The sequence below is a fragment of the Dermacentor albipictus genome, chromosome 10 (genome assembly GCF_038994185.2).
Source record: "Dermacentor albipictus isolate Rhodes 1998 colony chromosome 10, USDA_Dalb.pri_finalv2, whole genome shotgun sequence".
In the NCBI taxonomy this organism is placed as follows: domain Eukaryota; kingdom Metazoa; phylum Arthropoda; class Arachnida; order Ixodida; family Ixodidae; genus Dermacentor; species Dermacentor albipictus.
In genome coordinates, this window is record NC_091830.1 from 10,993,575 (window position 1) to 11,005,500 (window position 11,926).

At 43.6% G+C, this 11,926-nt stretch overlaps 1 long non-coding RNA gene across 1 annotated transcript; it reads right to left on the bottom strand.

The window, feature by feature from the left end:
• Positions 1-286: 286 nt before the first annotated feature.
• On the bottom strand, positions 287-8,613 carry LOC139050404 (uncharacterized). The gene is made up of 3 exons (XR_011508859.1): positions 8,471-8,613; positions 4,636-4,718; positions 287-374 (listed from the first exon to the last, which is right to left on the bottom strand). It is a non-coding gene; the product is annotated as an uncharacterized lncRNA (long non-coding RNA).
• Between the last annotated feature and the right edge of the window lie 3,313 nt (positions 8,614-11,926).

Below are 11,926 nucleotides of genomic sequence, written 5' to 3' on the forward strand. Positions count from 1 at the left end.
AATATGTACGGTGCGCACGCGACCACCAAAAATGCATATTATGCCTCTATGTTCGTCTGCGGTTAACACTGCCAAGCAGACAGAAGTTTTTAAGCAGCCAAACCGAGAACCCGGCGAGGTAGGCATGGCCGTACGTGTTATGAAAGCGGAAAGCGGTCAGCTGCTTGTGCTCAACTAGTTTCGTGGGTGATATTTACTGCCCCTGTTTGACCGAAACCAAACTAGGCGTCTGCGCTTGAAAAGCCTTACGCCATGACGGAGAAGTGTACTGAGTCCCAGCTACTTACCATTTGCTCCTCCATAAGGCACAGTGATGACGAAGCAAGTATGCTCTTTGTTCATGGTCATAAGCCTGTGAAGAGTTTGACCCTCACCTGGGCATTGAAAAAAAAGAATGGCGTTTATTTTACGGAATCTCTCCTGTTACTACTAAGTGTTCTTTTCTTGCCAATTATTGGCGCTGTAAGTTTCCTTTGCCCGTTTTTGAAGTGAACTATACCAAAAAGAAAAGGAAGGGAATCACGGTCCCTGACCAAGTCATATGAATAATCTGACGTTTCGGAACCGCGTACGGGTTCCTTGTTCACTGAGGTGGACAGGAAAACGTCGTCACTTATATAGCCAGCACGTGACGTAACGAACGTGTGTAAATCGCAGGCATAGTCCCTAGTGTCGGGTACATCGTATCTGGCTTCGATTGGCGGTGAGAAAAAGAAAAGGCAAATGTGCCACTTAATGAAGTTATTGCCATGAATATCGCGCATGATGTATCGTCAGAAAGCCCATTTAAGTGAACCTTGCGTACAACGCCCTTTATCTGCTCAGCACAATTTTCCGAAGGAAATTGTTTTTAAAGGGCAACTAAAACGCGCATATTGATGAATGAATGATGTGCGACGCACCAACGCCTTCACTTTTACAGTTGTGTTACAGGCATAGATGTTGCTGACGGCAAAATGCGATTGACTCATTTAACAGTTAGTGCACCATGGCGCGTACCTAAAGTGACCTTGCATAATGAGATTGCTTAGAAAATTGTGGTGCGATGCGCCATTGAGCACACAATAATGAAGTTTGTGAGGCAGAGCGCCGACACCTTAAATCTTTGCCGGCTGCGGGATTTTGCTACGACAGTGTGTTCGTTCTGGGCCTCTATAATGGGATATTACATTTGTTTACCAAGTAACTTGGCGATATCGCTCTTGAAAGCATATTTTCTTGTTAGTGGTGCATTATTTACCGTTAGTCAAATCAATATCTGCCCGCTGCTAAATGTGACTGTTCGTGTATTCGAATAACAAGCATGCTTGATTGTTGTGTAAGAAGAGTGTACTGCATACATGGAAACATTCTTAGACATGTATAGAACTTAACAGTGGGAATCCGTAAGGAACGACTTTGAGAAAGTTGCATGCACATGATGGTAAAAAATGCAAGGAGTGTCACTGCTGCGAATAAAATTAACGCGAGACAGTATACCATGCCTTTTTCTTGTTCGTCTACCGGTAAGAGACAGCGACGGGCACCTTTTGCCCGCCGTAGTCTGCTTTGACTGCATCTGTCACCTAGCAGCGCGGATGCAAACCACTTTGGTAGAGAGGGGAGGAATATGAAATCTGAGTGGACAAACGCGTGCGCCCCACCCCCTTATCTTATCTTTCTTTTTTTTTTTGCTACAGCTTGTTACTGGAAGCCTTGTGCTGTATATGAGATGCCGAGCTGAAGTTTGAAAGCGTTGGTTTGAGCACTCCCGTGTCCTGCCATCAAATGAAGATGTAGCTGAATGTACATTTTACGAAGTTCATATTCGTTTGCGCCATAGTAGCAGACTGCCATCATTCAGGTTCCTCGCCTAAGTTCGCGATCACCACTTCGGCAATACTCAAAAAAAGATAGAGAGAAGAATGAGTTTTCTACCTTGCATGTGGGGAGGTGGATGGGGAATTCAAGAAGAGTGAACAAGAGAATTCAGATCATTAATCGGCATCGGACAACGCGGTCCGTGTATAAAATGCCTTGTACTCATAACACAACTCTGACTCAGCCGATAGCAAGACGTTCAGTTGTGCACCGCAATTTGCCTATATTAGTCTTCTGCCGTGAGAACTCGTCCCAGGTTGACGTTATAAGCGGCCAAGCACAGTAACCATCGCTTCGTGTGTTAAATAAAGCAAACATCTGAAGTGGTTTTTTGGCGTTATTGCTTAAGGGCGCCTTAAAGTAGCGTAGTGTACTTAGATTTAGGTGCACGTTAAAGAACCCCAGGTGGTCAAAATTTCCGGAGTCCCCCACTACGGCGTGCCTCATAATCAGAAAGTGGTTTTGGCACGTAAAACCCCATATATTATTATTATTAAAAGTAGCGTAGTGTCGTAGTTGCCAATGCATCTTGGCCAGGAACATGCCTTGCCACTGGCTAGAATCGAAAAAAAAATAATGTCAATTTCGTCCAACGCGAAGGCAAGGTTTAATGTTGCTATTAAACTTCTTGTATGCTATTCAAAATATACATGGGTCCGATTAACAAGGATGCGACATGCACGGGTACACCAAATTAGTGGCACCGTTAAAGTTTCCACACGTCGTGTAAGGCCTGTAATCAGATCACAGAGGCGCCACTAAGCTGCCCGTAAAAAGCTGTCAGTAATATTACACATCACTTGCACCTGAATGCTTTATGAAGGCAAAAAACTTCTGTAATCGCAGTTTTCGGAACATAGTACGTGGCATAAATTTTTACTCTCCGATAGGAAGCCCTGGGTACTTTTACTCTGGATAGGAAGCCCACTCTTTGTCATCTTTTTCGTAAGAGTCGTTTCGCTAAGTAAATGTTACAATTTCATTTAGGCGTAGATGAACTGAATAAAAGCTGATATACGACCCCAGGACGGCCGGAACTGTGCAACTAAAGCAGATACATATTCTTTCTGAAGTTAACAGAAAACTGAGAAAGTTAGTGCAGAGAAATGCCGTTGGAGCGAACCTCGCATTAACAATTTTTTTCAAATCAACGAACATTACGAAAATCCCCCACCAAGTGCCCATTGGTTGAATGTAAAAATCTTTCACTACAACGAATTTCAGAATACCAAAGTTTTCATAATAACGCACTGAATTTCGTCGTCATCGTATCTTAATAACACATCACAATAACGAATTTCGAACGTGAGAATCTGCTCGAAACGGCACAAATGACGACAAATGCTACGTATGTGCTACTGCCATCATCATCAGTATGCTTTCCTATATTTCTCTATGATCCTGCCCTTTTTAAACGCGCGTTTCTCCTATAGGCATCGCCCGCACTTGGAATCGCGCCTCGCTGGCCCTCGCCCCCTTTGTTCCGTCAACCGGGTACCTGGGCACGTTTGTCAGAGGGCTGTTTTGCTTGCTTTAAACGTTAGACGTCCGTTTCTACATTCGCGATGTGCTCTGGGAGCAGCACGAAAAAAAAAAACCGTAGGCAATTCTCTTTGCAAGAAAAAGTGGATATTCTTTCTCAAGTGGACGCTGGAAAAAGGCAACTCAACATTGCAAAGGTGTGAGGGATCGCACCTTTTTTTCCCGTGATTTTAGACATTAACGAGTGTGAGGATGTGTTCCCAGCAAAGTTAAGCGACAGCGTTTGTTGCGTTTATGATTTTCCATGAGAATAATATTTTTTTCACTATTACGGTTTTTCAAGATAACGAACGATTTTTAGTGGTCCCTTGAGGTTCGTTGTATCGAGATTTGACTGTATTGGTTCATGGCCAATAATAATATGGCAGTGGAATCGAAGATAGGCATACATGCAGTAAAGGCCATTTCTTATGCAAAAGCATTCATAGTCATTTATTGTGCGCTGCTATCATTACAATTGAAGGTATGTTTAGATGCTGAAGAGAAAATGTTGCTGCGCATTACCTAATGTAATGTCTTCAGTAACTGAATGTAATCAGAACTAAAGAAGGATACATACTGTGACATTACCTACGGAAATAACCGGAAATTAACATAATGTACTTTTAGGGCATGTGAAGCTTACCTTGAGAATAATACACAATAAAATAATAACCTTTCTTGCTGTTAATTGCTCAAAGTGCCACGCGCCCTTATAGAAAAAAATCCTTCATAACACCTCTATAATAAAGGGAGATTCCATAATTCTCTAATGCTTAGGTATTCTGATGGCCTAATTCGAATTCATTATTGAACTGTTCTTTAGCAATATCTAGCATTTAATGTTAGTCACGGTACTCATGTAGTAGCTGCGAAATCTAATAACACACGTATGAACTACTGCAGTTCTAAATATAAATCAACTAGCCCTCATAAAGATATTACTAATGCGAACTACTGCGCCCGTTTCTTTTTTAATATCATGAGTGCGCCCTTTAGGAAGCACACTCTGGCAATTTGATATGTGATAGCGCTTTTACCATTGAAGGAGACGGCTACAGTCATCGCTTCAAAATGGTTGCGAATGAGGGCATTGTGAAGTACCTAAAGCAGATAGCAACATAAGATGCAGCGTTCTTCAATATTCTACATTGTGTGTCTTTATTTTCAAATGATGCTCTTTCCTATGGTTTAACAAACGTCTGCGTTTATTCGTCTGCAATACGGAACATTTTCGGGAAATATTTTGATTACCTGAGGCTTCTTCGTATAGTGCGGCATTGTTTTCGTTGTGCGTACCCGTTCTATTTGGAGTCACGAGGACGTTGCCAGATATTCTGCGAAGAAAAAACATCGGATGAACGTCTTATCATTACTGTGCATGGTAATTCGTTTAGCATTGAATCCGCATAGCGACACAACGTATTGCGACCATGCAAATGGGTTATCTACGACGCGTGTACGGCAAGAGGACTCCTATTTCACACTTCCCTAAGAAGACTCGGTGCCACATAGCGGCAACGCCACTAAGGTTGCGCCTCAGCTATACAATATGCACGGCGTGACTGTGCGTGCGAAGGCTGAGAAAAGCGCTTTGCCGACACCTGGATCCTACCTAGCGCTTCTTCCGGGACACACTGCGCCATCTAGGGACGCTGCCCATAAGTGCGAGCATGTCCTCCGAGATGGGAACGCTGGCGCGCCCCGGCGCCTGCGAACGCTGTCGTATGTGCTCTCGCTAGCCGCACGCCCAGTGGCACATACTCAGTTACCCACATTGAGGGCAGGTTCACTGAATGGCGGTACATACGCAGTGCATTCGTGGCGCAACTCGGCGCAACTTTGGCGTAAAAAGCGTTGATTGAAAATTAGCACATAGTCACTGTACTTGCAGCGGAGCCTGCTAATGCATCGGGTGGCTGTCCGTGAAAGTGTCTTGTGACGTCGGTTCGATTCCGCTGAGCATCAGAGAAAGTAAAGGATATTTTTCGTCATTGTAGAGCGGCACAATCCCAGTGGTACAAAGCTAGTTACCAAATTTGTCGTCATTCACCTTCATCGAGGAGCGGCAGGCGTCTGCTGTGAGGACCAGCACAGATGGAACGGCACATACCCAGGAATCCAAATCTGCGTCAGAGTTTCTTCGAACAGCGGTATCTACGCAGTCCGCATCGACAGTGACCAATACCGGCGTGAAAAGGGTGCGTTGAAAAGAGGCATGCGCCTGCGCATTGTCACAAGCTCAGTTACCCAAGTCGTCCCGATGGTAGGCTAACTCTGTTGCCTCAGCCCAGCAGCCCTATGCTCTACCCATTGGACCACGGACTACCCAGTGTCCCACGTAGGCGGGAAAACGTGTAGATACAAACACAGCTAGGTATGTATATATGCGTAGATAGCCCACGCAAAATGCGCTAAGTACCATAAGAATGCCTACGTATTAAAATCGTAGCGTGGTAACTCGTGCAAAAACGACGTACTCATTACCAGTGGTCCAGGGAATAACTTTTCTTCTACACGGCTTTTACACGCTGCGAAAGAAGGTGCTACCGACAGTGTCAGTCAATTGGCAGTTGCTAATCGTGGTGTTAATTGTCTGATAGCGCTCCAACATAAATCTAGGTAAAATTTTCTAGCGCTTCTCACTGTAGAACTAGGCTTGCAACTCTGAACCTCAATCATAAAACAGTGGCATGGCCTTCGCTCAAAAGGCAAACGGAGAGAGGTGACTGTGGTGTCACCTGTAACCTCATCATCATCGTACATAAATAAACCTCTGCACTTTCAAAAGGGTCATTCCACACTAAGTTATCTAGCGTATTTCCTGTTTTTTTTCATGATTATGTGAAAAAATTATGTACCTATTTATTTATTTACTTATTGCCATTACCTTACAGGCTCATTGAAGAGCAATGAGTGAGGGGACCGGGCAACAGTAAATACATGACAATGATAGTAAAGTGCAACATCGTTACACAAAATTAACACGCAATGAATTCAGGTTATCACGGAATGTTTCACGATTGGAGATGGATGCAATGTGATCCGGAAGACTGTTACAATGTGCAATAGCTCTTGGTAGAGAGGACGAGTTAAAAGCCTGTGTTTGACCATGAATACACATGAAAGTAAGTGCGTTGTGAATGCGACGGTGAGAAACAGCATGAAGGTGGTTATTTCTGTAAAAGACGTTTGCGTTCTTTTGGAGAAGGTCTAAACGTATGTCTTATCCCTGTTTACAGAAGAAAAAAGTACGTTTTTATTACAGAATAAAGAATATCATCGTGGTGTTATAGTCAGAGTGTCTATCTGACAACAACGTTATATTGTGTTTCGAATAATTGGGTATTTATTCACTTTCTACGGGAGAAACGAATGCAATGAAGTGAGCTATTGTTAATTTATTTATTGTAGCTTTATGTAATGATAAAAGTTATACTAGGCACAAGAAGATCATTTAACGAAACGCCGTTAAAAATAATACTTGGCAAGAATTTTTAGCACTGATTCCAGAAGGTCCAGATTCCAAGTTAGCTCGAAATACTCATTACTTTGAAAGTGCTATCCTATCCAGGGTGGAATAAAATAACTGCGAGTCGGCCTAGTTGGAACAGATTCATCTCAAAACGTCTTGTGCGCAAACAAACAGGGACAAAGAATAGAAGGAACACAAGGACGAGTGCTTGTCCTTGTGTTTCTTCTATTCTTCGTCCCTGTTTGTTTGCGCACAAAAAGTTTTAAGAATAAAATACCTGTAGCAATCAGCCCAAAGGCCTTAAATAAACACCTGTGCCCTAGCCACTAGGGCAATGACCTAGCCAAGCGCCGGAAAAATTAGAAACAAAAATACTTTTCAATGCAAAAAGTACTTTTCGAACTTTCTCTAGACTTTTTTATTAGAAAGAGTGAGCCGTCTAGCTACTCATTTGCATGGAACCTCAATTGCACATAATTTAGCTGTGTGCTATCATTTAATAATGTTCACCTTCATTGTCAGAAACGGCATGGCCCGGTCTCACTGTTTATTTGTCGCTGTTACGCCTTCGCAGCATCACTCGTGAAGAGCTATTTTATGCAAAAGTTTACCAGACGGTGCACTATTTATTGTTACATACAAAGAGCGCGTGCTGTACATGTCTATTATGCTAAGCTGGTTACCTGTATATGCTAAAATTTGGCAGAGAGGCAACATTTTTCTGTTATTCATATCTAGTATAAGCTTCAGTATCACAGCTCTCCTCTCCCGCAGCCAGCGTCTCCCTGTGTGATGACTGTGAGAGGGTGCTCCGCTAGAGGGAGAGGAGCATCGCATTCACTGTTCATTCCGGCACTCTCGCCGTAAAAGACAACGCACATTACGAATCGGCTTTTATGCGCAGCCACCGATACTGTGCTACAGAAGTGCTGGTTAACGGCTCTATTCTCTTCAAAATTACTCAATTAAACATAATAAAATTCTATTCAATATTTTACTGATACAAATAGCGGCTTTCAAGCACACAATTCCTTTTACAAAACGAATACCTTTCCGGAAGCTTTCGGTTTTTCGCTTGTAATTACGATCGTCGTGGATGCACAATTTCGATACATGGCTTTTCCAACAAAAGACGTTGAATTTCAGCTGCGTGCTTAGAGTACAGTACTTTTATCCTCCGTACACGTAACACTTTCTTGATTCCATTGAGTAGGTTCAACTGCCGGTGGCGAGTAATATGCACACACAAATCATAGTGGAAATTGAAAATGGTTGCTTTGAAAGCCATTCAGAAACCACATAAAGCTAAACTCGCAGTGAATGCTTACGCGACGCTAAGGTGCTTCATTTCCTGTTTCCTCTAAAGGAATTTTACATGAAATGTAATAAAATACTTGTTTATACTGGACAGCATTTCTGTAAATTATGCTAGAGTCAATCATCCTTGTGTGACATTAAACTGACAATTATGTAGAAGTTATAAGCTTTAACTTCGTCGGCAAGTCCCATGTTTCTCTAGGTTAGCGAGGAACGATAGCGACTTACTCAAATGAAGAGCTCGTGCATTTGCTGCAAGTTTGATGCGTGCATGAAAATAGCTATTTTATTACTTACTCTTGCTGGTCCCTTGTTCGGGCGCCTAGCTTGTATGTGATGGTTCCGTTTTCGTTGTCCGAAACCTTCTCAGCGTAGTGGCAGTGAAACTGAGTTTGTGTTCTGTAGTTTCTTCTTTGAATAAACAGCTTGCCCTCAAGGCTGGTCAACTGCAAAGAAAATTAATCAAACTCAGCGGAAAATTTGGTGTGGTCAGTAATGTGCAGTGGTCCTAGAGGTATTGTTTAGTTTGAAAAGCAGCTGTCGTGGCCTACCGGCATTTAGAGCGCTAAGAGAGACAACGAACTCATGTTGCGGATGACATTGTATAGTTCACAATTTTAATAATATTATGCAAGGAACGCCTTTCTACACAAATCATGCAGGTACCGCCAAATTTTCACCTGCGGGAAGGCACTCATAAGGAAAATGTACCTACGCATGAGATTATACGAGGGCGAATCAACAAGTGTTCGCCCCCCCCCCTTTTTTTTTTTAGCCATGTTACGGCTGGAAACGTGAAGTCAACATATCGATTCCCAGCGGTGCACCTTTATCGAACCGCCCCGGCCTTATCTGCCGGTTGCACCGTCGCACGGCGCTGCTGCCAGTTGTTGAAGATGGATGTTGGGATTCACATGTCCACGGCGTACGAGCAACGAAGTGGGACTGGTTTTCTATGGAGCAAGGAACAAACACCCATCGAAATCCACAAAGAAATGCAGCCCACGTATACGGACAGGTGTTTTTGGTCCGGTGAAAAAGCTCCTAGCAGGACAGCGATTTACGTGCACCGATGAAGCCAAGACAGCAGTCCGACGGTGGTTGCACAGTCAGCCGGACAAATTCCACCACAGGGGCGCCTCAAATTTTGTGCTGCGGTGGGACAAATGTCTGAAAAATGTCTGAATCGATGTGGGGAGTATGCGGAAAAATAATGTAAGGTACGTAAAAGACTACCTATATCTGTATTTACTTCTATGTACCTTGTTTTGGTTAACAAAAAATAGCGGAAAAGGCTTTCTGGTTCGCCCTCGTATTACTTAGCGTCGTTGCTCAAATTTACTTGTTTTTAATAACCCGCTGCCAACAAATGTTCAGAAGCAAATATTTTGAATGGCATATTGTTTCTATAGACGACTGCGTCATCTGAACGGAGTGCAAACAGCAACGGTTGGGCTCAGCAGTGTTCGCGGAAGGGATTTAAAATAGAACTTGTGCAGGCATAGGGTAAAGTTCCTCCTTTTACTGTTCAAATTGGTGGCTCATTCATTCATTGATTCATTCTGAGTGTGGAAAGAACAGGCGACGGTATTGAATGAGGGTATGTCGGTTTTCCACAGAGAGGGAAAGAAATTAGGTATTGCTCTAACCGCGCGTAGCGTTAACGTCAATGGTTGGGTTGCCTATATATAACGAATCATCGCTTACAGGGAAACTACATAGGAAGGCGACAAAGTAAATGTAAGAAACTAAGTAGAGAAACAGAACGCTGGATCTCCATTTTTTTTTTCAAAGAGCAACAAATACGAACTAGTAGGGAGGCTATGGTCAATCAACTTTCCTAAAACTGAAACTAAATTGAAGGTTTGGTCCCCACAACGAGATGTATATTCAACGCGAAGGGTATTTCGATGAGCTTTCCCGTTGAAGTCGCATTCGTAATGACCGGTTTTTAAACATATTTATTTGCTATAATTAGGCGGGTTCAATCGATGTTTTTTGGTGTCTTCAATCAGGAATTCGGCATTTCCGTCTGGCAGATACTTAGCAGTATTCATTCACTTGCTACTTCACTGCATTTCGCACCAGTACCTCCGTTAAAGGCTGTCATTACATGACGTTGGTAGTGAGCCGAACGCTGCACAACCGCTACGCAGAGAGAACTAAAATTGGTGAAAAGGCAGCTTCTTCAGTACGAAAGAAGTCATTGCCTAGTCACTGCGCAGCGCCGCGCATTTCCGCCTCCGCCGTTTGATATGACGTTACACTGCGTTACTCGTCGTTGCGCTCGCCTCCGTCCACTTCGCCAGCTGCGTCGCATGCCTGATAACATGTCGGAGGATTGAAAAGGTGAGCTCGCGTTCGCCACAACCCCAGTTGAGGCGGCAGTATGGACGGCGATCGACATCGAAACGAGATGAAGAGGAAACGAATCGCCCAGGAAACAGACGAACAGGACGCCGAACGACTGGCTAAACGCCGCAACATAGCTAGACAACAAGACTAACCTGGACTTGCAATCAAGATTAACCAAGGCTCTCCATGCTATGCCTTAGCTTTCGCTACGTATATCCTGGCATAGCCGAGCTAAGCCACTGCCAATTGTTTTTTTTTTTTTCATCTCCGCCTGTAAGCTTTTCTCCTCTTTGAGTAGCGTGTGGTCTAGTACGGTCTGCTACTCTGTACTGAAATGGGCGTGTTTCGTTTTCTCTTTAACTGCTCTTTAACTGTTTTTAATCAAGAAGTTGAAACTCCCGCGCTTTGTTGAAATAATTGGCAGGTTTGTCCACATGGCGCAGCAGTTTAGCGTAACGTTTGGACTCCAAGGACGGTGTTCTAACAATACGCAGGTCGACATGTTGGTGCGACGCAGCACGAAAACAACTCCGACTTGGTAAAAGGAACAGCACCCTCGCGACTACCATGTGTCTCACAATGCTGGCATTGTGAAGAGTGCTGCCAGTGACCTTGCAGGCGTCGCGACTTGATGGTGCACAACATGAGGCTGATGACAAACCGTCGGCGTAAGTCAGCTCTCAGGGAGTTATTAGATAACATTAGCTTGACTTTTACTGTCCTATTCGCTCAGAATAGTGCATACAAGCAGCAGCTCACCAGGAATGCTAGTTCGCTTATAATGTCTGGCGCAGAATGCTCCTGTCTGCCGCAGAAGGTAAAGCGCTGTCGTGTACATGGCTCCGTCACCAAGGGAATTTAGGGTAGCGTTGACGGAGCGTCCACTGCCTTTCGTTTTTTTGCAGCCGAATACACTCCGTATCTTTGAAGGTTCTCCCCCCTTGCTCACCTACTGACATTCTTATGCCTGTGAGTGTTTTCAATTATTTTTATGCTCACAGATCAGCAAGTAGGCTTACACTTATGGGAATGGCAGCACATACGTGAGAAGAGGAAGGCGGTGGTTCTCCTTAGAAGTGCTTACTGCACTAGGCAAATTAGTATTGATGAAGGCAAAGCTAACAAGCTAAGTCACCCGGCAAAGCGATAGTGTGACAGTTTTGCTTAAGCGGCTATTTCCTACAGTTTTGACGATGTCGCTACGCCCTTTGGAATTGCAATATGAACAGCAGCTAAATGTGAATCCTGAAGGCTGTATTTTTTTTTACTTGTGCTGCTTTGCAATGGCACTTTTTCATCCTAAAAAAGACTCGCTAACAGTAATTATTAAAGGCATTGCGAAAACCTAGTTTGAATTACCTCATAATTGTTGAATAACTGCAACGGAGTATTACTTGA